Here is a 24,056-nt window from a genome sequence, read left to right as displayed (position 1 = left end):
TAGGGTTTCTCTGCCCCACTCACTGCCCTTCACTGCTTCCTTGGATCTAATGAGTTAATGTCCGGGGGCCTTAGTGGCCAAAGTCTTCTCAGGTGTGTGGCTCTGAACCTCAGACCTCTTGCCCCACCCTGCTGGCATCGTACCCAGAACTCATGCCAAGAGACTGGCAGGAGACAGAAGAGAAATGGTTGGTGTTACCCCGTTTCTTCCCCATCCCCCACATAGCATGAGATGTGCTGGTCCCAGGCAGCTGGTAAATGCAAATCAGCAGACTGCTATAGGTGTAGCAGAGATAAAGAGAAAGGGTTCCTCAGTTGATTTAAAAATAAGAACAAATGCAAAAAACAACAACAAAAATTAGGTAATCAGTCTTGGAAGCCCAAGGCAACAAAATTCCTAGCTGACAGCATGAGGCCAGTTGATTTTATCAGGGGGTAGGGGTAATTGAGGGAGGGTGTTTGAGATGCCTGTTTGCTGACTAGTTAGGGAGGGTGTGGTCAGGTCAGGGGGCTAAAGCTGCTGGCTGCCCCATCCACGTTGGACACACAGAGTTAAATACTGACAGTAAAACACTGGTAGCTGCCCTGAGTGGTCCTGGAAGCCAGATGGGTGGTTGGCATCCCAGAAGCTAATATGGGCAGGTGACATTCGCCCACATAGGCAAAGGAAGGGCACCTGAGGTCTCCTCCACACCCCATACCCACTGTATTTGCATGTAGACCCTTCTGATTTCCTCTTCCCTTGATCTGAAACTTGGTAGGTGCTGAAAAAAGTTGGGTGAATGAAGTCCTCTGGTAGCCTTTGGCTTCTTTGCATTTCTGGCATTGTGGTACTACTCCTTGGCAGGTGATGGGCCAGTCAGAGAAAGACAGTGAGTTCCAGGACACCAGAAGTCAGACCAGAGTAGGGGTTGAGGGGAGGGGAGCAGCAACTCAGGTGCCCCTGCAGTAGACGTCCCTGGCTGGCTGTCTGCAGCTGGCTGGCTGTCTGCAGAGCAGGAGCAGGAGGTGGTGTGTGCTTCCCCGACAGCCTGAGTCTGAACCCTGTTTTCAGATTAATGGTTTACTTTCCATGGGAGGTCAAACGTTGAACTATCAAAGGGTTTGCTGTGACCCTGTGCCACCCCCAGGCCGGGCTAGAGGACCTGGAGGAGAGAAGCCAGCACACCCTGTCCTCAGCTTTGCTCTTCCTCCCCAAGAAAGAATCTTCTGTATGGCTTCCCCCAGGAGATTTAGGACCCAGCACCTGAAGCCATACAGGAAGTCCCCTGGGCTGCTGAAAAGCATCGTGCCCCCAGGCCCCAGGTCCTGCTGTTCACAAGGTTGCTATGGTCTCAGTGTTTACTGGCAGCAAACAGAACTGAGGGTCCGGCACCTCCTTCAGATTTCCAAGATAACAGAGGAAGCAGAATGCACACATTTAACTTCCTGGGAACTTCTTTCCAATTTCTTTTGAAACTTGTTTTCCTTTATTTCTTTTTCAAGACTTACTTATTTATTTGAAAGCATTACAGAGAGAGAGGAAGACAAGAGAGATCTTCCATCTGCTAGTTCATTTCCCAGATGGCCACAATGACCAGGGCTGGGTCAACCAAAGCCAGGACACCAGGAGCTTCCCCCTGGGAGTCCCCTGTGGGTGTAAGGGCCCAACCACTTGGGCCATCTTTTGCTTTTCCCAGGTAAATCATCAAGGAGCTGGATCACAAGTAGACCAGTTGAAACACTAACCAGTGCTCAGACGAGATGCCAGTGGCATTGCACACATTGGCTTTACCTGCTGCGCTGCAATGTTACTGCCACTTTGATTTGGCTGGGCTCAAGCAGGTGGAGGAGGGAGAATAATGACAATGTTGCCTGATGTTCATTCTAAGCTGTCACTTGGTGCCTTTTGAGAGCTTGTTGTCTGGTTTCAGAAAAGGTCTCAGGCTATGATGGATCAGGCCTGATAATTCACCTCCAGTTACTGCCAGTCCAATGGCCTATTGTTTAAGTTCCCCGTGCTGCCTGTTTCTTCCTATGGAAAATAGGAAAAATGTCTGTTTCAGGAGGTGGTTGTGAAGTTCACAAGATGGATGTCAACACTCATTGGGTTAATTGTCCAGGTAGACATGGGTCTGTTGGAGTTTTGCTTACTTATCTAATTGTATTTCTTGGAAAAGCAAAAAGAGGAATTTTCCATCTACTGGTTCACTTTCTCCCAAAGCCTGCAACAAGCAGCAATGGGCCAGGCCAACGCTGAGAGCCAGACACTCAAGCTGGGTCTCTGATGTGGATGGCAGGGACCTATACACATGGAGCCATTGTGTGTCACCTCCCAAGATGAGATGGGATGTGGATGTCCATCACGAGGCCAAATACCCACCCCTTTTGGGGTTTTTGGGGAAACACTTCTCCCTGAGGCAGGCTGCTGAATGCCCAACTGGTGCACAGTGAACCTGTGTGTCTTGTCTTGTCTCCAGTCTCTTTTATCTCCTCCTCCCTGAGGTTTTTGAAACCCAGTTGCTCTAGCTCAGAAGCCTACCAACTCTTCTCTGTGAAGACCCAGATAATCAACATTTTAGGCTTTTAGGCCATACGGTCCCTGTCACAGCTACCAACCTTGCTGCCATAATGTAGCAGCAGCCTAGGAAATGCATAAATAAATGATTATGGCTGTGTTCCAAAACAGCTTCATTTATAGAGGCAGTTTTTAATCTCATATGAATTTTGTTCATTGCAAAGCACTATTATTATTTTTATTATTTTGCTCCAACCATTTAAAAGAGATAGCAGGGCACACAGGGTCCCCAGGTTATATGGTTGGCAATCATTGCTCTAAGTGACCAGAGGCTGTTTGTCCACTCACTTCTCTCTGATGAGGACAGACTTGTCCAAAATCATCAGTGTCCAACAGGACACAGAAGCTGTCCCTATTGCTCCTGCTTGTTCAGGATACACACTCACATTGTCACCAGGACTTATTTTTGGTGGCAAGCCTTCACCATGGTGTGTCAACTTTGACCCCGGTCATTTATTCTCATTCTCAAAGGACTGATGTTGGGGCACAGAGGGTTAAGCTGCTGCTGGCAACACCAGCATCCTATAAAAACACCCATTTGAATCCTAGAGGTTCTACTTTTGGTCCAGTTCTCAGTGAATGCTTCTGGGAACGCAGCAGAAGTTGACCCTAGTGGTTAGACCCCATGACCTAAATGGGAAGCTCAGATGAGTTCTGGGTTCCTAGTTTTGGCCTGGCCCTCCTCTTGCTCCACCCTAGCCCTGCCCTTTGCAGTCATTTTGGAATGTGAATTAGAGGATAGAAGATCTGTCTCTCTCTAAAACTCTGCCTTTCAAATCAATTCTAAAAATGAAAGAGTGAATTGTCATCATAAAGGGTGACTTCCAGAAGTTCATGGAGAATGAGAAAATCAGTTTATTCAGAAGCAAAAAAAATATTGAAATTCAAGTATCTTTTTTTTTTTTTAAGATTTATTTTCATGGGCCGAGTGCAGTGGCCTAGCGGCTAAAGTCCTTGTCTTGAATGCACTGGGATCCCATATGGGCGCCAGTTCTAATCCTAGCAGCTCCACTTCCCATCCTACTCCCCGCTTGTGGTCTGGGAAAACAGTCGAGGACGGCCTAAAGCTTTGGGACCCTGCACCTGCATGGGCTGGAGGAAATTCCTGACTCCTGGCTTCAGATCAGCGCAGTACCGGCCACTGCAGTCTCTTGGGGGAGTGAATCATTGGACAAAAGGTCTTCCTCTCTGTCTTTCCTCCTCTCTGTATATCTGACTTTGCAAAAAAAAATAAATCTTTTTTTAAAAATGTATTTTCATTGGAAAAGAATATTTATAGAGAGGAGAGACAGAGAGAAAGATCTATCCACTGGTTCACTCCAAGTGGCTTCAATGCCCAGATCTGAGCTGATCCAAAGCCAGGAGCCAGGAGCTTTTTCTGGGTCTCCCATGTGGGTGCAGGATCCCAAGACTTTGGGCCATCCTCAACTGCTTTCCCAGGCCACAAACAGGGAGCTGGATGGGATGCGGAGCAGCTGGGATCAAACAGGCGCCCATATGGGATCCCGGCGCTTGAAGGTGGAGGATTAACCAACCAATCAAGTCATCACACTGGTCCCCTTCCATGAACATTTTTGTAGTGTGTGTTTCTGCTTCTGTCTTTGGCTTTCTCTCCAGCCCTCTGTTCCCGGTTGTTCTCAATAACATGAACACCGGGTCCAGTGCAGTATTAAAGTCCTAGTAGCTAAAGTCCTCCCCTTGCATGTGCTGGGGTCCCATATGGGTGCTGGCTTGTGTCCAGCTCCCTGCTTGTGGCCTGGGAAAGCAGTGGAGGATGGCCCCTGGGACCCTGCACCTGCATGGAGACCCCGAGGAGGCTCCTGGCTCTTGGCTTCAGATTGGCTCAGCTCTGGTTGTTGCAACCACTTGGGGAATGAACCAGTGGATGGAGGATCTTTCTGTCTCTCCTTCTCTCTGTGGATCTACCTTTGCAATAAAAATAAATAAATGTTTTTTAAAAAAAACATGAACACCTACTGAGCACCTAGTATGTGTCTAGCGCAATCCTTTGAGCATTGCCTGCATTATCAACACAACCTCCCCACAGCCACCTCCTAACAAGGCAGGAATTCTCATTCCCATCATGCTACAGATGAATGTGACGCTCAAGAAAATTAGGCAAGGTCCCAAGGTCATGTGACTCTTGAAGATAACAGAGCTTGCAAGCACAGTGGGCTTTAAGCCCTGGAACACTTAAAGAAATCGGGCTTGAGGTTTGAACAACAGGTGTCTCCCTCTGTTACTGTACTCTGTCTTGCCCACCTCCACCCACCCCCACCCCTAGTAGAATTCCCAGGAAATCACGGGTGACTAGTACAGTGATACTCTCTGAGGTGAGCCTGACGCCTCTAATGGGGTGGGAAAACCATCCAAGGCAGAGACAGGAAGAGAAGGACAAAGACTTCCTCGAGCCCCTCTCCTGCAACCCTGCCCCAAGCCCCATCTCCACCGTGGGATCCCAGATCTATTTCAGAAGCTCCTATCTCTCCCAGCGGAAACAGTGATGTGACATGATGTGATCTCATAGCAGAGCTAAATAAAGCCATTGTGCAAGCACCATCCCTGGCCACTCCCTCATGGGGTTTCCTGAGCCCAGGAGGCCAGGGGGAGGTGGGAGGACCGGGAGAGAGGCGATGAGAGAAAAAGCAAGGAAGCAGATGCAGTGATGGGGCCACAGCTTGTATGGCTGAAGATGGGGTTTGGGGAAGATCTCTGGGAGGGAGTTGAGACTGACTTGCTATCTCTTTGTTGTTTTAAACATTTACTTTAAAAAGCAAAGATTACTTTTATTTGAAAGGCAGAGTTACAGAGAAAGTTACAGATTTAGAGGGAGAATCTTCCATCCACTGACTCACTCCCCAAATGTCCTCAATGGCTGGAGCTGGACTAGTCCAAAGCCAGGAGCCAGGAGCTTCTTCCATGAATCCAAGCTGTCTTGGGCTGTCTTCCACTGCTTTCCCAGGCACATTAACAGGGAGCTGGATCGGAAGTGGAGCAGATAACACAACAGCACAATGCCATTCCCACAATCCTCATCTCTTTAAAGGAACGAGTACAACATATGGACATTATCACATAATGAGCATAGGTCAGAAAACAGGAAGACTCTGAGAAGGGGGATTAACAAATGAGGCAGGTAGTGCCTGACCAATTCCACTCCTCCAGAGGGCAGAGACAGAGCATGCTAGCAGGGGTGCTGTGAGCTTGGGGCTGATTTTTTTTAAGATTTATTTATTTTTATTACAAAGTCAGATATACAGAGAGAAGGAGAGACAGAGAGGAAGATCTTCCGTCTGATGATTCACTCCCCAAGTGACCACAACGACCGGTGCTGTGCTGATTCGAAGCTAGGAGCCAGGAGCTTCCTCCGGGTCTCCCACTTGGGTTCAGGGTCCCAAAACTTTGGACCGTCCTCGACTGCTTTCCCAGGCCACAAGCAGGGAGCTGGATGGGAAGTGGGGCCCCTGGGATTAGAACTGGCACCCATATGGGATCCCAGTGTGTCCAAGGCGAGGACTTTAGCCACTAGGCCACCGCACTGGGCTGGGGGGGGCACTGATTTTTGAAAGCATCCCAGCCTTCAGCTGCTCTGTGCTGGATGGAGAAGCATGAAAGACCAGAGCTCCATAGTCAGCCATAAATATCAACTGCTCACCCTTCTTCCTGGGCAGGCGCAGGAGGCACAGTCGGCAGCAGGCAGAGGGCAGGGCTCCAGCTCGGAGCAATTCATTCTTGTCAAATTTCACCATGTGGGCACAGCAATGGGGCAGAGGCTGGGTGCCTGCAGCAGCAGGGGCTGCCAGTAAAGTAGACTCTGTGCTTCTGGGTACTCACCACACAACAGGGCCCCTGCAGGTCCTTCTCCACCCCAACCTTTTCTGCCCTCGGTTCCCAGCGTTGGAGGCCACTGGTAGGCAGGGACCCAGATCTGGCTCTCACACATTCTGCCTTTCCACCATCTCTCTCACCTGCAAATCCACCATCCCAGAAGGAGCCAGCACACCAGATGGTGCAGGGTCCAACTGTGTAGCTGAGGAGACAAGAGTCCTTCTAGAAGCTGGCTGCGTATCCCCTCTGTACTGCCCCCTAGATATGATAGGTACAGGTGGGGCACGCACCAGCTTCCCAAGCCTTTGTCTCCTTAGCTGCACCCCCACAGGGCAGCAGGATATGCCATCTGCAGAGGCCTGGGCGCCTGGCTCCCTCCCTCCCTGTAGACATATAATTGCTGATGCACACACTTGCCATCTCCTAGCAGCAGCTCCCCAAGGGATGGGGCTGGGGGCCTGACTGCCATGAGAGCGGAAAGTAGGTGGAACGGACAACTCCAAAGCTGGTGGGGACAATGGTTGACACCTCTGATTCACAGTTTCCTGGCCTTCCTGGGCACTCCTTACACTTTAGTAGCTGGGAGTGGTCAGGGCAACAAGGGAGCCGGGCACACTCATCCCATAAGCCAGGTTAGAGAGACCCAGGTCTGGGGGAGGGGGGAGGGCACTCAGGCATGCAGCAAATGCTGCCTTCCCTCCCACCCTGACACCTCCACGGTGCTCTGAAAAGCTTGGTACTTCTCTGGAGTGGGCTTAACAAACAGGTCCTGAGAGCTCTTAGTTCTGGGACAGACTGAGCTAAGCCAATGTGTCAGCCAGCCAGGCCTGGTGGGGGATGGGTGACCGGCCTACTCTCTGTCACGGACAGAGGTCTATTGGCTGACTCACTTCCCCATAGGATCCGAGGCTTACAAGGAAATAATCCTCACCTCCACGCCTCACTTTTTAATGGTCTAGAACCTCTCTCATCCCGCCCTCCCACTCCCCCAGCCACACACACACACACACACACCCCGGGGCCACAAATGCTGACCTTCGGAACCTCCAGGGACCTCTCCCAGGGTACCTACTGCCTCCCACTTCCTGTTTCCGTCTCTGCTTACTTCCGGGATAGCCCAGAGCCTCCAGCGGAGACTCCTGAGGTTGGCCTTGGGCATCCTCCAGCCAGCTAGTCTTCCCCAAGTTGCACTCTTTCCTACACGCCCATATAGAAATGTGCATTTGTGTATGTGCCCGTGCATGTAGGCATACATGGTGTACATGGAGGACTGGCGCAATGTTTGTTTCCTTCTGCTTGACTGTCTCGCCGTGGAGGTGCCCGGTGACGGGAAAAGCTGAGCATGGGAGAATGTCTGGACAACCAGGAAGCATCCTGGAGTGAGAGCCAAAGGACCTAGGTTCTGGACAGGCCTGGGTAGTTAGTTCACACAGTTCCGGACTGGCCCTGCCGCAGTTCCCTGCCTCGGGTGACGCGAGGGCGGGGGAGTAGAGGGTGGGGTGGGGGATGCTTGCCAAACTGTGACCTTGCCCGACTATGACATCGTCCCGGCTCAGAGAGTCTGGCCTTCTAGAACCCCCGCTCACTCACGTGCCCCTTCTGCTCACAGACTGTCCAGAGCGTGCCGCCCATGAACACAGCCGTCCCAGAGGTGCTGGTCGCGGATGGAGATGCTGCGCCTCAAGGCCACACCCGCCGCTGTCTGTCCGCCGAGGAATCCAGGGAGCAGGAGGTGGAGGGCGAGGGAGCCAAGGGGGCAAGGAGTGGCTTTCACGAAGTGCCCCTCCGAAGGTGCGGGGCTTTCCGTGCCGATAGCCGCGGCTATGACCCATTTAAAAGACACAGCTGGGGGCCTGGCCAGGACCCACTGAGCAGGTAAGCCCCAGGATCCATCCCCCCCTCCTAATTTCAAGGCCTAGGTCTTGGGGACAGTTGCTAGGAAAAAATATGCTGGTGTCCTTGGCACCTTAAAAAAAAATATTTGTTTTATTGGGGCCAGTACAGTGGCTGAGCAAGCGAATCCTCTGGCTGCAGAACTGGCATTCCATATGGACACCAGTTCATATCCTGACTGCTCCATTTCCTATCCTGTCCCCTGCTTTTGACCTGGGAAGGTAGCCGAGGATGGCATAAAGGGACCCTAGAGGGACCCTGCACCCACGTGGGAGACCCTGGCTCCTGACTTCAAATCAGCGCAGCTCTGGCTATTGCAGCCATTTGGAGAGTGGAACAGCAGATAAAAAATCTTTATCTCCCCTTCTCTCTATGAAGCTGCCTTTTCAATAAAATAAGTTAAATCTTATAATAAAAATTATTTAATGTTATTTTATCTTTATAAAAATTATTTATCTTTCATTTGCTGGTTCACTACCCAAATGGTTCAGTGGCTGGAAATGGTTCAAGGTATAGCCAAGAGCCTAGATTTCCACATGGGACTCCTGTGTGAATGCAAGAGCCTTAGCAGCCGGGCCATCCCCCATTGGCCTCTCAGGCACTTGAACAGATGGGAACCTGCTGAGCCACCGTGCTGGTCCCTGGGGGACACCATAGCTGAGAAGACCCCAATTCCACCTTATTTCCCTGAAGCAGCAGCACCTAGGCCTCTTGGAAGCCCCTAGGGAGGCTGAGCCCTGCCTGTCTGGATCCCGGGGGGGACCACAGGTCTGCTGCTCTCAGGTTCCTGGCAACCTGTGCTGGGTCCAGGTGGAGACAGACCGCAGGTGTCATGGGGGGCCGCTTTATAGCTCAGTGTTGTGGGCATGGGGATGGAAGGGAGCAGTTCTCCAGGCATGGGGCTCTGCGCAGGCTGGGTACACACAGGAAGAGGGACCAAGCTCTCCTCTCCTCATCCCCGTCCCCGCCCCTGCCTGTGGCCCTAGAAAATCCCTGACCACTACTTCCACAAAGGCAGAGGAAGTCAGAAAGAGAATTCCCACTCCAGACTCCCTCCCCCCCACCCCCACCCCGCATCCTTGGGGCTGGGACGAGTCCTTTAGTTCTGGTGAGCAGCCAAGGCTGCCCAAGCTCAAGCCTGGGCAGGACTGGTGGCGGAATGAAGGGTAAGACCCCTGGGCTTGGGATGGGAGTGTTGTTCCAAGCCTACAGAGATGCCCTGGGTAATCCTTAAGTGACACCGACAGTGTAAGGCACTGTCCATTTCATGGCCAGGCATGGTCCTGCACCTTTGGGACAAGGAGACTGGCAGACCCTGAATGCATTGTTCTGGTGGGTGGCGGCAGAGGGCTGCAGAGACAGCCAGACAAGGAGGGAAGGAACGCTGGCTTTCTTATTGAGCGCCATGCTGTTCCTTGACCAGCAGGGGACGCCCCTTGTCCACAACCTACTCTGCAGCTTTGCCAAGGCCAGGCGGGTGAGGGACACCAGTTCGGGTCATAGGCTACGCCTATGGCAACAGGAAGGGCCGGGCTGGGGGCAAACCCTAGGACCGGGCCAAGGCTGTGTTCCTCCCTGGTGCCCGTCACTAGCCGCGGGACACGGAGGGCAGTGGCGGCAATGTGTGTTTCAGGAGGAGACTGCAGGCAAGAGCATGCCCAGGCCCCCAGGAAAATCCCTTACTGCAAAGCCAAGAGGACCTGGACGTCTTTGACGGCCTGCAATTCCCGGGGAGCCAGCCCTCCAGCCCGGTATGGATGGACGGATCCCCACAGGGGCGGGGGTGGCCTCCTTGCTTCCCCTCAGTGCCTCTTCTCTGTCCAAGTCACTGCATTACTGTGACTGCAATCTGTCCGCCTCTGAATCAGCCGTGTGTGCCGCTCTGTGCGCTCCCTCTCTGGCTCGCCATGTCCTGCCTCGGGCTGTCTCTCTATGGCTCTCTGTTTCTTCCTTTCTGTGTCTGGGCTGCTGTGTGGCTGTGGCTATCTGTGTTCCTGTCTCATTTTTTTTAAAAAGGCCCCTGTTCCCTCCCACCCTTGGCTGTCAGAACCACTTCTTTCTGCGGGACCCATGCTTCCCAGCTGAGCCTGCTCTTCGCAGGATGCAACTGGGCATCTGGTACCCCCCAAGAGACAACAATCCTTTAACACACTACTCATGCTGCATGAGAAAGGATTGCCAACCTCAAGCTTATGGGAACAAAAACGGGCAGGGCAAGGCTCTCCAACCAGGAAGGAAGGCCCACTACCACCACCATCACGGCAGGCAGCAGTTCAAGATGCCCCAGTGCGTCAACTGGTCCAGGCTGCCCCTCCTCCCCGCTGCCCTGCCTCATCCTCTAGCAAACCAGGGTGTCCAACCCCAGCCTTTCTGTTGGGGTGGTTCTGGCTTGGGAGAGAGACTGAAGGAGGGAGAGGGGAGCCATATAGCCTGAGAGGGAAGTGGCAGGACGCCATCTTACCCCCACCCCTGCCCATCTGCCCCTGCATGCCTACCGTCTCCCCCACCTCATTCCAGAGTGGTGCGGTAGAAAGAACAGACTTTTAGCGTTGAGTACTTCCCAGACACTTCCTATGCCAGCTAAGTGATTTTTTTTTTTTGTCATTCTGAAAATTGCACCAATAAAGTTTATCTTGTAGAGCTGCAATTGTGAGGTGGGAAAAAACACCTAAAGTGCCTAGCCTGGAGGCTGGCAGAACAAGCTGGAGGTGATGGATCAGGGTGCCACCACACCCGCCTTCTCCCCTGCATGCTTTTGTGGCTTTTCCCTATCTGGCATTCTATCCTCTCCTGTACAACTTCCCCTGTGGTGATAACATGTCTCCTTTTTTGCCTTTCTTTTTCTTTTTTAATTTAAGGATGTATTTGTTATTTTTTTAAAGATTACAAAGTCAGATATACAGAGAGGAGAGACAGAGAGGAAGATCTTCCGTCGATGATTCACTCCCCAAGTGAGCACAACAGTTGGTGCTGTGCCGATCCAGAGCCAGCAGCCAGGAACTTCCTCCAGGTCTCCCACACGGGTGCAGCGTCCCAAGGCTTTGGGCTGTCCTCCACTGCTTTCCCAGGCCACAAGCAGGGAACAGGATGGGAAGTGGAGCCCAGGATTAGAACTGGCACCCATATGGGATCCCGGTGCGTTCAAGGCAAGGACTTTAGCCATTAGGCCACACTGCCGGGCCCGATGTATTTATTTTTATTGGAGAGGCAGATTTACAGAAAGAGAGGGACAGACAGGCAGGGTTTCCATTCACTGGTTCACTCCCCAAATGGCACAACAGCCAGAGCTGATCTGATCTAGAGCCAGGAGCCAGGAGCGTCTTCTGTATCTTCCATGCGGGTGCAGCTTGGGCCATTCTCCACTGCTTTCCCAGGCTACAAGCAGGGAACTGGATGGGAAACGGAGCAGCTGGGACCACATCAACAGAAACTGGACCAGGCTGAAGCCAGCAGCCCAAAACTGAATCTGGGTGTCCTAGGAAGTCAAGTCCTTGAACCATCTCCAGGTACCTTGCAAGGGGCACATTGGTAGGAAGCTGGAATTAGAAGCAGAGCTGAGATTCAAACCCAGACACTTCACAAGAGATGCGTATTTCAACCACAGTGATATTCGCCCCATTGCCTCATCTTTAAAACCTGCACTCAGTGTTCTCCTGGCCTGTGGGACATTTTGTTTTCTCCCTCTTGCTGTCATAAGAAGCATAGGCACTCCCCCAGGGTCCGTGGGCACGAACCCTGAGTTCCCTGCACTCCCCCAGGGTCCGTGGGCAAGAACCCTGAGCCCCCGCCTTATGCTACAACAGGACTTGCAGACTGACCACCTATCCACAAGCCAAGTGTAGCTCTACCACTGACTTTTTGTTCGGCCAAATTGGATGCTTTGTTGTGTGTGTTTGTTTTCCGTTGTTCTGGCATGGGACCTGTATTCTCCATCATGTTATGTTTTCCCCTTGTCTGATTCATATCATGTGTTAGAAGGCATGCTCAAGAAATAACTGGGCGAGGGCAGGGAGTAGGAATCTCAAACTGGAATCCTACGACCCATAGAGGACCTAGGAGGACTTTAGAAGCCCCCTTTGGGGGCCCAGTGTGGTGGCCTAGTGACTAAAGTCCTTGCTTCACATGCACTGGGATCCCATATGGATGCCGGTTTATATCTCAGCTGCTCCACTCCCATCCAGCTCCCTGTTTGTGGCCTGGGAAAGCAGTTGAGGACGGCCCAAAGTCTTGGGACTCTGCACATATATGGGAAACCTGAAAGAAGCTCCTGGCTCCTGGCTTCAGATCAGCTCAGCTCTGGCCATTGCAGCCACTTGGGGAGTGAATTAGCAGATGGAGGATCTTTCCCTATGTCTCTCTCTCTCTTTGTAAATGTGACTTTCCAATAAAAATAAATATTTTTAAAAAGAAGAAGCAAAGAAACCCCCTGGGGTTGACTAGACAAGCCCTGGTCAGTGGAGGGAGAGCATTCACACCTCTCTGAGGTGGTTATTCCTGCCTTCTTCCCTGCTTGCTCTCTCTGGCTTCCCCACCGAATTAACTTGAATTTTAGCCCATGAGTTTAACACAAATAGATCTTACCTAATAATCTTTGTTTTTGTGTGTGTGTGTGAATTTTGAAACAATGATGTCATATGCTCCAGAATTTTCTGTGACTTGTGTTCTCTGACAACATGATTTTTCCTTTGCGTCCGTGTGTTATATGAATGGCTCTGTCTCGATTTTTTAGATTCCATTTTCCTGCTGATGGAGAGACCTTGGGAGGTTTCTACTTTATCATTCTCAAGGGCGCTCCTGAGAACAGCTTTCTGTCTATCTCTCAGGCCCCGGGGGTGGGGACCTGGGAGGGGAATTGTTGCCCTGTGTACAGGTGCCTTCTGACAAAGTGACATTGTTTCTCAGTTGGATCCAGGGGTCCCCACTGTGGATCTGCCACCACTTAACCCTTAACTAACCCTTAATATCATCAGACTGCTGGTGGAGTGGTTACAAAGTGTGTTGTAGTTTTAATTCAAATCATCCGTATTGCAAGCACAGCCAAGCATCTTTTCATACGTTCGTTGGCCGATCGTGCTTGCTGTTCTGTGAAAATTCGATTCCTGTCTTTTTGCCCACTTTTCTATCAGGTTTTCAGATTCATGGCTTTGAGTATGTGCTTTTATTTCAAAACTTACTATGTAACTTTTTGGTTTAATTAAAGGAAGACTGAGCTATTAATTGGACTTATTTACTTATTTGAAAGGCAAAGCGACAGAGAGAAAGGAAGAGAGAGAAGCACTTTGTTCTTAGTTGGTTATCTGTCAGAAATGCTGCCCCAGCCAGCTCTGGGCCGGGCAGAAGCCAGGAGCCAGGAACGCCAGCCTGATCTCCCACGTGATGACAGGAGCTCAAGGTCTTAAGCTATCCTTCCATGTCAGGCACATTAGTAGAGAAGTGATCAGAAGCAGAGGTGCCAGGAGTCAAACTGGCCCTCCAATATAGGTAAGCAGGTTTGCAAGCTATAGCTTAGCTTGTCTGCCACTCTGCTGGCCCTGAAGTGACTCTTACTTATCTATTTATTTACATTGGAGCTGGCATTGTGGTGTAACAGATAAAGCCACTTCATGCAAAGCTGGCATCTCGTGTGATGGCTGGTTCAAGTTCCAACTGTTCTACTTCCGATCCAGCTGCCTGCTCATGGCCTGGGAAAAGCCATGAAAGATGACCTGAGTGTTTGGCCCCTGCCACCCAGTTGGGAAACCCCAGATGGAGCTGTTGGTTCCTGGCTTCGGCCTTGCTCAGTGCTGGCCATTGTGGCCATCTGGGGAGTGGACAGCAGAGGGGAGGGAGTGCTCTCTCTGTTTCTCTGTCTGTCTCCCTCTCCGTCTGTAACTCTAACTTGCAAGACATATAAATCTTGATTGGCTTTGCAAGTCAGAGTTATGAGCTGCTGGGATTAGAACCAGCGTCCATATGAGATCCCGCCTTGTTCAGAGCGAGGACTTTAGCTGCTAAGCCCCACCACCAGGCCCTCTGTGTGATTTTTTTATTCTGCGTGACTTTTACTTCCATTATTTTAAAGAAAAGATTTATTTTTATTTGGAAGGTAGATTTAGAGAAAGATCTTTCATCTGCTGGTTTATTCCCCAAGTGGCTATAATGGCTGGAGCTGAACTGATATGAAACCAGGAGCCAGCAGCTTCTTCTGGGTCTCCCACATGGGTGCAGAGTCTCAAGGCTTTGGGTCATTCTTTACTGCTTTCCCAGGCCCCAAACAGGGAGCTGGATGGAAGTAGAGCAGCTGGGACGTGAACAGGTGCCCACATAGGATGCCAGCACTGTATGCCACCACACTGTCCCTGATGATTCTGTTTTTTCTCCTATGTTAATGAGGTCAGCTATGAGTAAAGATCTTTCTTGTGGTAAACCACTCTCATGTTCCTTGTATAAACATAGCCCTATCCTATGGAATCATCTTTTTTATACATTCAGAGGCTGTATTTGTGATGTCAACCATCTATGACTAGATAATATATCAACCTCAGTTTAATGGCTTCACATAAAACATTTTTTTCCTTCTTACAATTCATTGGGTGGGCGGGTTGGGAAGGACTGTGCTCCACATTTTTGCCTGAACGCCTTTGTGAGATTGCAGCTGTCTGGGGCGGGCGGGGGGGGATGGGGGGTGGCGCTTGGACAAGGCCAAGGACAGTCCATGCACCTGTCATTGGCAGGCTGCCAGCGGTGATTTCCTTGGTTCACATCCACATGGCCTCTCTGCAATGCTGGCTTAGGCTTGCTGAGATGGAAAGAACATTCCAGATGAGCCAGTGGAAGATGAGGCCCCCAAACATCATCTAATGTCCTTCTGTTCCATTTGATTCATCATAGTTAAGTCACAAGCCAACCCTATTTCAGAAGTGAGGACACAGACTCCCTAATGAGAGGAATGGCAAATAACCCGCAGCCATTAAGAATCTACTCCAGTTAGCTGGCGTTTTGTCTGGGAGTTTTCTATGCTTAGGTTCACAAGAAGTCGGCCCATAATTTTCCTTTGTCATACTCTCCGTGTGGGGTTTTAGAATCAAGATCTCATTTGTCTTATGGAAAAGAGTTGGAAATTTGGGGTTTTCTGTTCTTTAGAAGAATTCATGTGAGACTTCAGTGACCTGTTCTGGAAAGATCTGTCCCTTGCCTGTAAAAGCTATTGAACTTGGTGTTTTCATTTTGTGTTGTTTATAGGAAGATTAACTACCGCTTCCATTTCTTTAATAGGACCTTTCAGACTTTCAATTTCTTCTTGATTCAGTTTTGGTAAGTCATGTATGTATACATACACAAATTTATATATACATTCTTGGGAGGAGGATAAAGATTTGCTTATTTTGTTTGAGCTTTCAAAATACTTGGCAAGAAGTTGAAAGCAGCATTATCTTTTCAATCACTGCTCTTTCTGTAGTCTGGTTTTTTTCATTCTCACTTTATTTGTGACTTTCTTCTCTTTATTGCTCTTATCAGAATATTTTATTTGCCTGTTCTTAAAAAACAAACTGCATGTTCTAGGACCTCTGTTTTATCTTCATGATTTCACTGATTCCTGCTTTTATCTTTATGGGAGGCTTACTTCTGTTTCCCTTGGGTTTGTTCCATTCTTCTCTAACTTTTATGGTTGGTATAGCGCAATAATTTCCAGCTTCAAAAGCGGTTTTTTTTTTCTTTTCCCTTTAATTGTGATGTACTGTTGCTCTGTTTTTTTCTTGCTTCTTACTTTTTAAAATTAGGATTTTTTTTTAAGTTTTACAATCTTTTACACTTTTTTTTAAGATTTTTTTTTTTAATTAGAAAGTCAGATTTACAGAGACAAGAAGAGATAGAAAGATATTCCATTTACTGGTTCACTCCCCAAGTGGCCACAATGGCCAGAGCTGAGGCAGTCCAAAACCAGGAGCCAGGAGCTTCTTCCAGGTCTCCCACATGGCTGCAGGGCCCCAAGGCTTTGGGCTGTCCTTGACTGCTTTCCCAGGCCACAAGCAGGGAGCTAGAAGGAAAGCGGGGCTGCCGGGATTAGAACTGCTACCCATATGGGATCCTGGCATGTCCAAGGTGACGACTTTAATTGCTAGGCTACTATGCCAGGCCCCCAAAAATTGTTTGAAAGTAGGCATTTGGTACAACTGATAAACCACTGGTTGCCATGCCTACATCCTGTATCAAAGTACCTTGGTTCAGGTCCTGGTTTTGTAATTCCAGTTTTCTGCTAATGCCTGTTGCAGGAAACAGCATGTACAGCTCAAATACCTGGGTCTCTGCCACAAATGTGGGCGATTGGCTAGAGTTCCTGGTCCCTGACTTCTGTTTGATCACCCACTGCTGTTACAGGCTTTTGGGAAGTGAACCAACCTGTGAAAAATCAGTGTGTGGGCCCGGCGCGATGGCCTAGCGGCTAAAGATCTCACCTTGAATGCGCTGGGATCCCATATGTGCACCAGTTCTAATTGCAGCAGCTCCACTTCCCATCCAGCTCCCTGCTTGTGGCCTGGGAAAGCAGTTGAGGACGGCCCAAAGCATTGGGAGCCTGCACCCATGTGGGAGACCTGGAGGAAGTTCCTGGGTCCTGGCTTTGACCTGGCTGTGACTTGGTGGTTGTAGCCATTTGGAGAGTGAACCAGCAGATGAAGGAAATCTGTCTCTTTGCCTTTGAAAAGGGGCCTGGCATGGTGGCGCAGTAGTTAAGGTCCTCCCATATGGGCACCGGTTCTATCCCTGGCAGCCCCGCTTCCCTTCCAGCTCCCTGCCTGTGGCCCGGGAAAGCAGTCGAGGACGGCCCAAAGCTTTGGAACCCTGCACCCATGTGGGAGACCCGGAAGAGGCTCCTGGCTTCGGAATGGCATAGCATCGGCCGTTGAGCTCACTTGGGGAGTGAATCATCAGATGGAAGATCTTCCTCTCTGTCTCTCCTCTCTGTATATCCACCTTTCCAATGAAAAATAATAAAAATAAATCTTTAAAAAAAAAAGTAAAAGAAAAGCAAAAATCTTACTTTTCCAGTATAATGAATAATTAGGAAGCAAATACACCCATAACTATGTTGTGTGTATATGTATATGTACATATGTATATATACATATATATAACCGGTGTATGTGTGTGTAGAGAGAGAGACTGTCAAAACCTAGAGGATTCCTTTGTCTTCCCCTATTCATAACCTTCTTTCCACTGCAGGTACCTCCTCCCCTTCCCTTCTCCTCTCTTCCCCTCTCTCTGTATTTATTTGAAAGTCAGAGTGACAGAGGAAGAGATAGGAGTGATCTTCCATTGACTGATTTACTCCCCAGATGGCTGTAACAGACAGGACTGTTACAAAAGCAGAAACCAGGAACTCTATCCTGGTCTCCTCCCTGGGTGGCAGGGACCCAAGTGCTTGGACCACCTTCTGGTGACTTCCTAGACACATTAATCAGAAGTTGAATTTGAAGTAGAACAGCTTTGACTCAAACTGACATTCTGATATGTGAAGGGGGTGTCCCAAATGGTGACTAAATCTGTTGTATATGACCGTCTTTTTCAAAGATTTGTTTATTTGAAATGCAGTTACAGAGACAGAGGGAGATTCCATCTGCTGGTTCACTTCCCAGAAGGCTCTAAAGGTTGTGGCTGTGGCTGCGGTTGAGTCAGGCTGAAGCCAGAAGCCTGGAATTGCAGCTGGGTCTCCCACATGGGTAAAGGGGCCTAAATACTTGGACCATCTCCTGCTGCTTTCCTAGGTATATTAGCAGGGAACTGGATTGGAAGTGGAGTAGCTGGGACTTGAACTGGTACCCTTATGAGATGCAGCGTTGCTGCTAGCAGCTTAACTTCCTCTGCCATACTACTGGCTTTTGGCCTGTTTTCCTAAAGCTCTATGTGGGCATGAGAAAAAAACTAGTTCTGTGAAGGTTGAGCACAGTCTATGAATATTTTTACTATCTTTTTAAAGAAGATTTATTTTTATTGGAAAGTTATATACACAGAGGAAGAGAGACAGAGAGAAAGGTCTTCTGTCCACTGATTTACTTCCCCAACTGGCCACAATGGCCGGAGTTGAGCTGATCAGGAGCCAGGAGGCAAGAGTCTCCCACATAGGTGAGGCGTCCCAAAACTTTGGGCTGTCCTCGACTGCCCTCCCCCTCAGGCCACAGGCAGAGAGTTGGACGGGAATTGGGGGTGCCAGGATTATAGCTGGCGCCCATATGTGATGCTGGCACTTGCAAGGTGAGGACTTTAGCCACTAGGCTACAGGGCTGGTTGAATCCTACACTGTTACTTTAAACACAGACTGCTAATCGTTTTTTTGTTTGTTTTGTTTTTGTTTTTAAAATCACCTGCCTGACCTCTGTGGCGGTGTTTGTTAACCCCATAAGCCATTCAGTGTAAATCTTCGCTTGCAGTTAATTTAGCTTATATATTATGAGAGGCCTGAACTACAGCACAGTAATGAATGCTAAAGACCAGAAATAACTTTTCAGCTATCTCAAGTGGCATATGCAAGACTTGGTTTGGAAAAAAAAAAAAAGACTCGGTTTGGGGGAGGAGGGGAGGAGAGGACAGCTGGGAGTGGTGATGAAGGCCTATGCTGTGGACCAGGGCTGAGCCTGGGAGGAAGTGGGCGAAGGCTGGGCTTTGGGTGAGGATTCTTGGCGTGATTCCAGGACCAGGAATCCTGTCACTCGGCTGCGGGTTCTCTGGACCATCCCGCCCCTGGCATGCTTTCCAAATCTGTATCCATGAGTGGCATCAATGGCCTCCTAGACTGCTCTAACCCAGCCAGTGAGTACAACTGGGGAGCCAAGAGGTGCCTTGCCCTTGTCTGCTCCCCATTCCCAACAGCTGGCTACCTGGAGCTTTAGCTGTCCTTCCTTGTATCTAAGCACCTACCCCTTGGATCCCCCACAATGACTTTATTGAAATGAGGGGATCTAATTCAGGGCCAGTAGGAGGGGGTCTGGGGACACAGAGAGGCTCCACAACCTTCCCCATGGTTAACGGAAGATGGCGTGCCCCTGGGAACGCAGTCTCAACAGGGAAAGGGTATCCTTCCTGTCCACAGAGCTGACACGTGGGTCCTGCAGCCACTCCCCCACACCCACCTCCTCAGCCCTCTCCCCCTCCCCACACCCTGTGCCTAGGCAGCCATAGAGCCATGCTCCCCAGGATTCCTAAGCTATTCGGTTCTGCTCTGCTCAGACCCCGCCCTGAACCCGCCTGCCCTCCAGGCTCCCTGGTGCCCGCCCTCTGCCATGGCGTCACATGCACCTGCAGCTTGGGAACCTGATCCAGGTGGAGGGGGTGGGGGTAGCCCTGGAGGAGCCTTTGTCTGGCTTTGGCTAGGCACTTCACATCTCCTTTTGTGTTGGCAGGGAATTTCTCGCGGTTCTCTGCCACTGACCTGAGCCAGCGGTGAGTTTGGGGATTCTTCCAAAGCCTGCAGGGGGAGGAGCGAGGAAGTCTGGGTGCTTGAAAGGTGTGGCTCCAAGAGTCTGTCCCCTTCCTGAAACACTGCCCTCCCCACTCCCCTTCCACGTTTGTGATCTCTAAAAGCCCATGGCTCTGAACGACCTAGGATGTCCGCTTTTCTCTTTTGTAAGGGAGGGCTTGCCAGGTTCCAGAGAGCCTCAAGGCCATGATGAAGAGGAAATTAGAGAAAAGGAGCAAGCCAGTCATCGCAGTGTCAGAGTGGGAGTCGCTGGTTGTTGTCAGTGACACAAAGGTGGGCAGGCAGATAGGCTGTGGGACAGTTGGGAGCGGCAGGACCACAGACTAAACCAGCCTTGGGTGGCTCAGATGGGGTGTGGCCCTGAGGAGAGCCGTGCAAAGGCTGTGGAGTCTGGGCTACTGGTGGAGGCCGATCAGCAATTGTATGCAGAAGCATGCAAAATCAGCACCTGTTTATTTGGCCGCCATGGCCAAAGCCCCATTAGCCCGGGTCAGCTGCCTGAGACCATGGCAGTGGGAGCCAGTCGTGGTCCCTTTAAGATATTGGGCTCGGATTTGTGGTCCTGAAATTCTCCAGCTGACACATCCTCCTGGCTCTGGGTTTGGGATTAGCTCATGGGATGGGGCTGATGAAATCCCAGGAAATTCAGTCCTTATTGGCCTGAGGCCCAGAGGCCCTTTCCAAAGAGCAGAGATGGTCGGCGGCAGTGTACACAAGGCTCTTGTTCTGAGAGGGGAGCTTGCCCCTTTGGAGAGCCCCCACCCCACCCCACTTCCGGTGGGGAACAGCAAGAGAGAGGAGAGGGGGCCCTCCCATCCGGAGCCTGGATTAAGTAGGAAGAGGAGGAGGGGGGAGTCTGCATGGAGGGGGTGGAGCCTGGAGTTTTCCTCATAAATAAGGGGGCCTGGGAAACCCGAGTATCCACATCCAGGAAGTGCTGGGAGGTCAGGTTAGGTGTGGGGTCGGGGCTGTCTGTCTTTCCCAGTTTGTCCTTCCCTTTTTCTCTCAGGGCCTCTCTGCCTCATAGCACTCTCTGCTAAAAGGGTAGCTTCATCTCCCATCTCTCTGGGAGTTATCTTCTTTTCCAGCTCCGTCTCCATCTCCTCCCCTCTTGCTGTTTTTCTCTGCAGCTGTAGTCAACTGGAAGGGGGCTCGGGCACCTGGGCAGGCTCCTCCCTGCGCCGGACCTTCAGCTTCCTCTTGGCCATGACCGGAAAGACCAAGGTAAGAGTCAGCTTGCACAAAGGGGGGGTGGGGGAGGTGGTGCAAACAGGTGGTGGGATCCTAGTGCCTCTCCATCACTCCCTATTACAACCTCAGGGCAATAGAGAGAGCCCCCCTCCTCATCTCCCCATGTCCTCGCAAATCGCCTCTCCTGCTGCTCGTGCCTCCCTTCCAGCTTAGCTCCAGCTGTGGACAGCTGGAAAAGGGAAAGAGCTGGGAGCCTCCGGAGCTGAAGCACGCCTGATCCTCTCTCTCAGGAGTCCTCCCGGGCCAAGAGGTGGGCAGAGGAAAGCTTAGCCATCGGGTATAATAATGATAATGATGCCAACGATCCTTTGACTTCTTGGTAGAGCAACAGGGTTTGCAAAACACGCTTACACTCATAATTTGATGGGTGGGAACAGCAGCTGAAGGAGTTGAAATTAGACCGTGGGCAGAGAGGAAAGCAGAAGAGTGTATGATTAGGGGAGCCCAGACCCACATCGTGGGGGTGGTGGGCAGTTCTGACCCTGGAGGCACTTCTCTTCCCTGTTACTGACCCACCGGTAAGGCTCTGGTAAAATCAGGGGCTAGGCCTGCAGTGGAAAAGGCATTTGCATCTGTTTCAGCTATTGGTAGAGAAGCCAGCCCTGTTTCCACTGATGGCCTCTCCCAGACCCCAGCCCCTAGCCCTGTGAACTCTCCAACCCCTACTTCGCTGTGTCTTCTGGACCCTGAGAGCCCCTCAAGAAGTCTCTAGGCCAGGTTTCCTTACTGAGGGAGAAGGCAGATGGACTAGAGGCTTGAGTCTGTGAGGTGGGGGCAGTGAGCCTCAGGGGAGACTAGAAGTCTTCTAGCCAGTGAGTTAGCAGAGATCTGCCAAGATCTGCCAAGACCAAGGCCCTGGGAATGGCCTGGGGTCATGTTTTCTTGATTCTCTGCTAGTCAACTAAAGATATGATGGGGAAGCAGGCGCTGCTCAGCGACCATCCACCATTGCAGTCCAGATCCCAATGGGTAGGCAAGTGAGCAGTCTGGAGGGTTGGCAAAGAGTGCAGAACAACCAACCACCCAGCAGAGGAGAAAGCGGCAGACACTCTGGAGCTGGGCCAGGGAGCCGGAGGTGCCAGAGCGCACGTCAGGGCCTGGCCGGGGCACGCGTGCCTCTGACTGCCTGGCATCTCCTAAGCCATTATGCTTCCTCCTTGTCCACAGAGTGTGCCCCCCTCCCCACTGTAGTCTCCTCTCCTCTTGTTCCCAGGTCTCAGAGCAGCAATGGGGCCATAAGCAGGTTGCTTTCAGGGGTGGGGCCTGAGGAGAGGGGAGAGAAGGAAGTGGCTTATTCCTTCCTCCTTGATTAGTTGCCTGACCCAAACCTTTTGCCAGAGGTCACCTCATTCAATTCTTATAACTACCCTGGCAAAGATAAAGCCTTTTTCATCTCCATTCTGCAGACCAGATAACCTTGCTGGCCTACAGCTAGTGAAAAGTGGGGGTGCACTCAGAGCTGGGCTTTGCTGGGTGGCCTCTGCTTCCTGTAGCAGACCCAAGTCCACAGTGTCTCCCCCCCTTTTTCTGCCCTTCTTCCACCAGCTTGTGCTGGATGGCCAGGGAAGAGAGTGCTGTTAACTGCACCCCGAATTCACAAGGTCCAGAGTCGGAGGAAGAAAAACAAGCTACCTCCTTGGACAGACTAGCAAGTCAGCAAGCCTGGGAAACCCAGGGGTTCTCTCTATTTGCCTACTGCCTTCCTTTACCGCCAAACTTGAACAGGCACTTTTCAGCAAGTTAAATGGACCAAGTAAGGGGATGGCTACTTTTAGATCCTGGCAGAAACTGTTTTGTTTTTGTATATCTAAAACAAAAAAATCTGTAAATATGGAGAGGAATGGGAATGAAGGAGTTTAGGGAATGGGGTCATGGATGTCAAGGAGAAAGAAGAGGTCTAGCATGGACAGGCCTGGCGGGGTACACACAGGTGTTCTTAACGGTTGACTATTCCCGCCCTGCCTGGCTTTCACCTCCAGGGTGAGAGGCAGGGAAACAGCAGCAGGTGGGATGGCAAGTGGCCTGGGAGGGAGACCAAAAGGAGTTGGAGGTCAGAACCTGTGTTTTCATAGAGATCTGCTGGGTTGAGATGGGGGGATCCCAGAAACCCTGGGTTTCAAATCCCAGGTGGATGGGAGACCCAGGCTGACGGTGTGGCACTTTAAGAGTCTATCCTCAGCTCGCCAGGCCTGGGAGCTAGCTGAGGTCCCAGCCTCCCTGACCCCCCAATTCCCCTGTGTCTGGGCCCCCAGTGGGCGGAGCCCTGAAGCCAGGCTTTTGGCGTTTGGCTAGGCTGTTTTTAAATGTAATGCATTCCTCAACCTTGCCGCCCACAGTTGCTGGGAGGTGAAGTCTGAATTTCTGGGGGTGGGGACTGCTGGTGTTGGGAAGTTCCTGGGGGGCCATCCCTGAAGTCTCCCCAGCAGGTGCAAATCTGGAGGAACCAGCCTGGTGGCTGGGAAAGTCCTTCCTTGCTTCTGTCTTTTCGTCCCACCTGGACTGCACAAGATTTAGTTTCTCCTTCTCTGTTTTCTGATCTTGACTGATCCTAAAACGCGGAAGGGGTGAAGGTTTAGGTGAAGTAAGAGTTGCTAGGCTGGAGGGGAAGGCAGAAGAGCCAGTGTGGGGGGGGCAGGGGTGAGGAGCCCAACCCGCCCAGCCAGTGGTAAGGCAGTACAACCCAAAAATAGTGGCAGAGGCTAAAATTGGCACCTTCAAGAGTGCTGAGTTGGGCTCGAAACCTGCAGCCCAGCCGGGAGCTCTGCTGCCAGATCCGGGTCAGGGGGCTGTTGCAGCCCCCCACCGCGACCTCCTTCCTCCTCCCCTACATTTTCTGCGGTATCAGAAACAGGTAGAATCCGACCAACCTAGAAGGTTGCGTCCCAAGCCCTTTGGTACTTTCCGGTTCTCAGCAGAAATGGCAGGACGTGCAAGGCAGCAGGGAACTGCAAAATGAGTGATTTAGGAGAAGGCGAAGGTGGAGGTGGGTCCCCAGAGACCAGTGTCCGACCCGCCCCCTCCTTCCTGAGCGACCGGCTATGCCCTGTCCCTAATCAGGGAAGGCCGGCTTCTGGTC

The 24,056-nt window shown here is 51.0% G+C and overlaps 1 long non-coding RNA gene across 1 annotated transcript; it reads left to right on the top strand.

Moving 5' to 3' along the window:
* Positions 1–15,530: 15,530 nt before the first annotated feature.
* On the top strand, positions 15,531–20,947 carry LOC121168808. Its single transcript, XR_005885756.1, has 4 exons — positions 15,531–15,570; positions 18,945–19,062; positions 19,653–19,692; positions 20,860–20,947. It is a non-coding gene; the product is annotated as an uncharacterized LOC121168808 (long non-coding RNA).
* The last annotated feature ends 3,109 nt before the right edge of the window (positions 20,948–24,056 follow it).

The sequence above is a fragment of the Ochotona curzoniae genome, unplaced genomic scaffold (assembly GCF_017591425.1).
Source record: "Ochotona curzoniae isolate NIBS_2020 unplaced genomic scaffold, NIBS_Ocur_1.0 scaffold_1037, whole genome shotgun sequence".
NCBI lineage: Eukaryota > Metazoa > Chordata > Mammalia > Lagomorpha > Ochotonidae > Ochotona > Ochotona curzoniae.
Note: the sequence above shows the minus strand (reverse complement) of the source record. Positions and strands in the feature narration are given on the sequence as shown.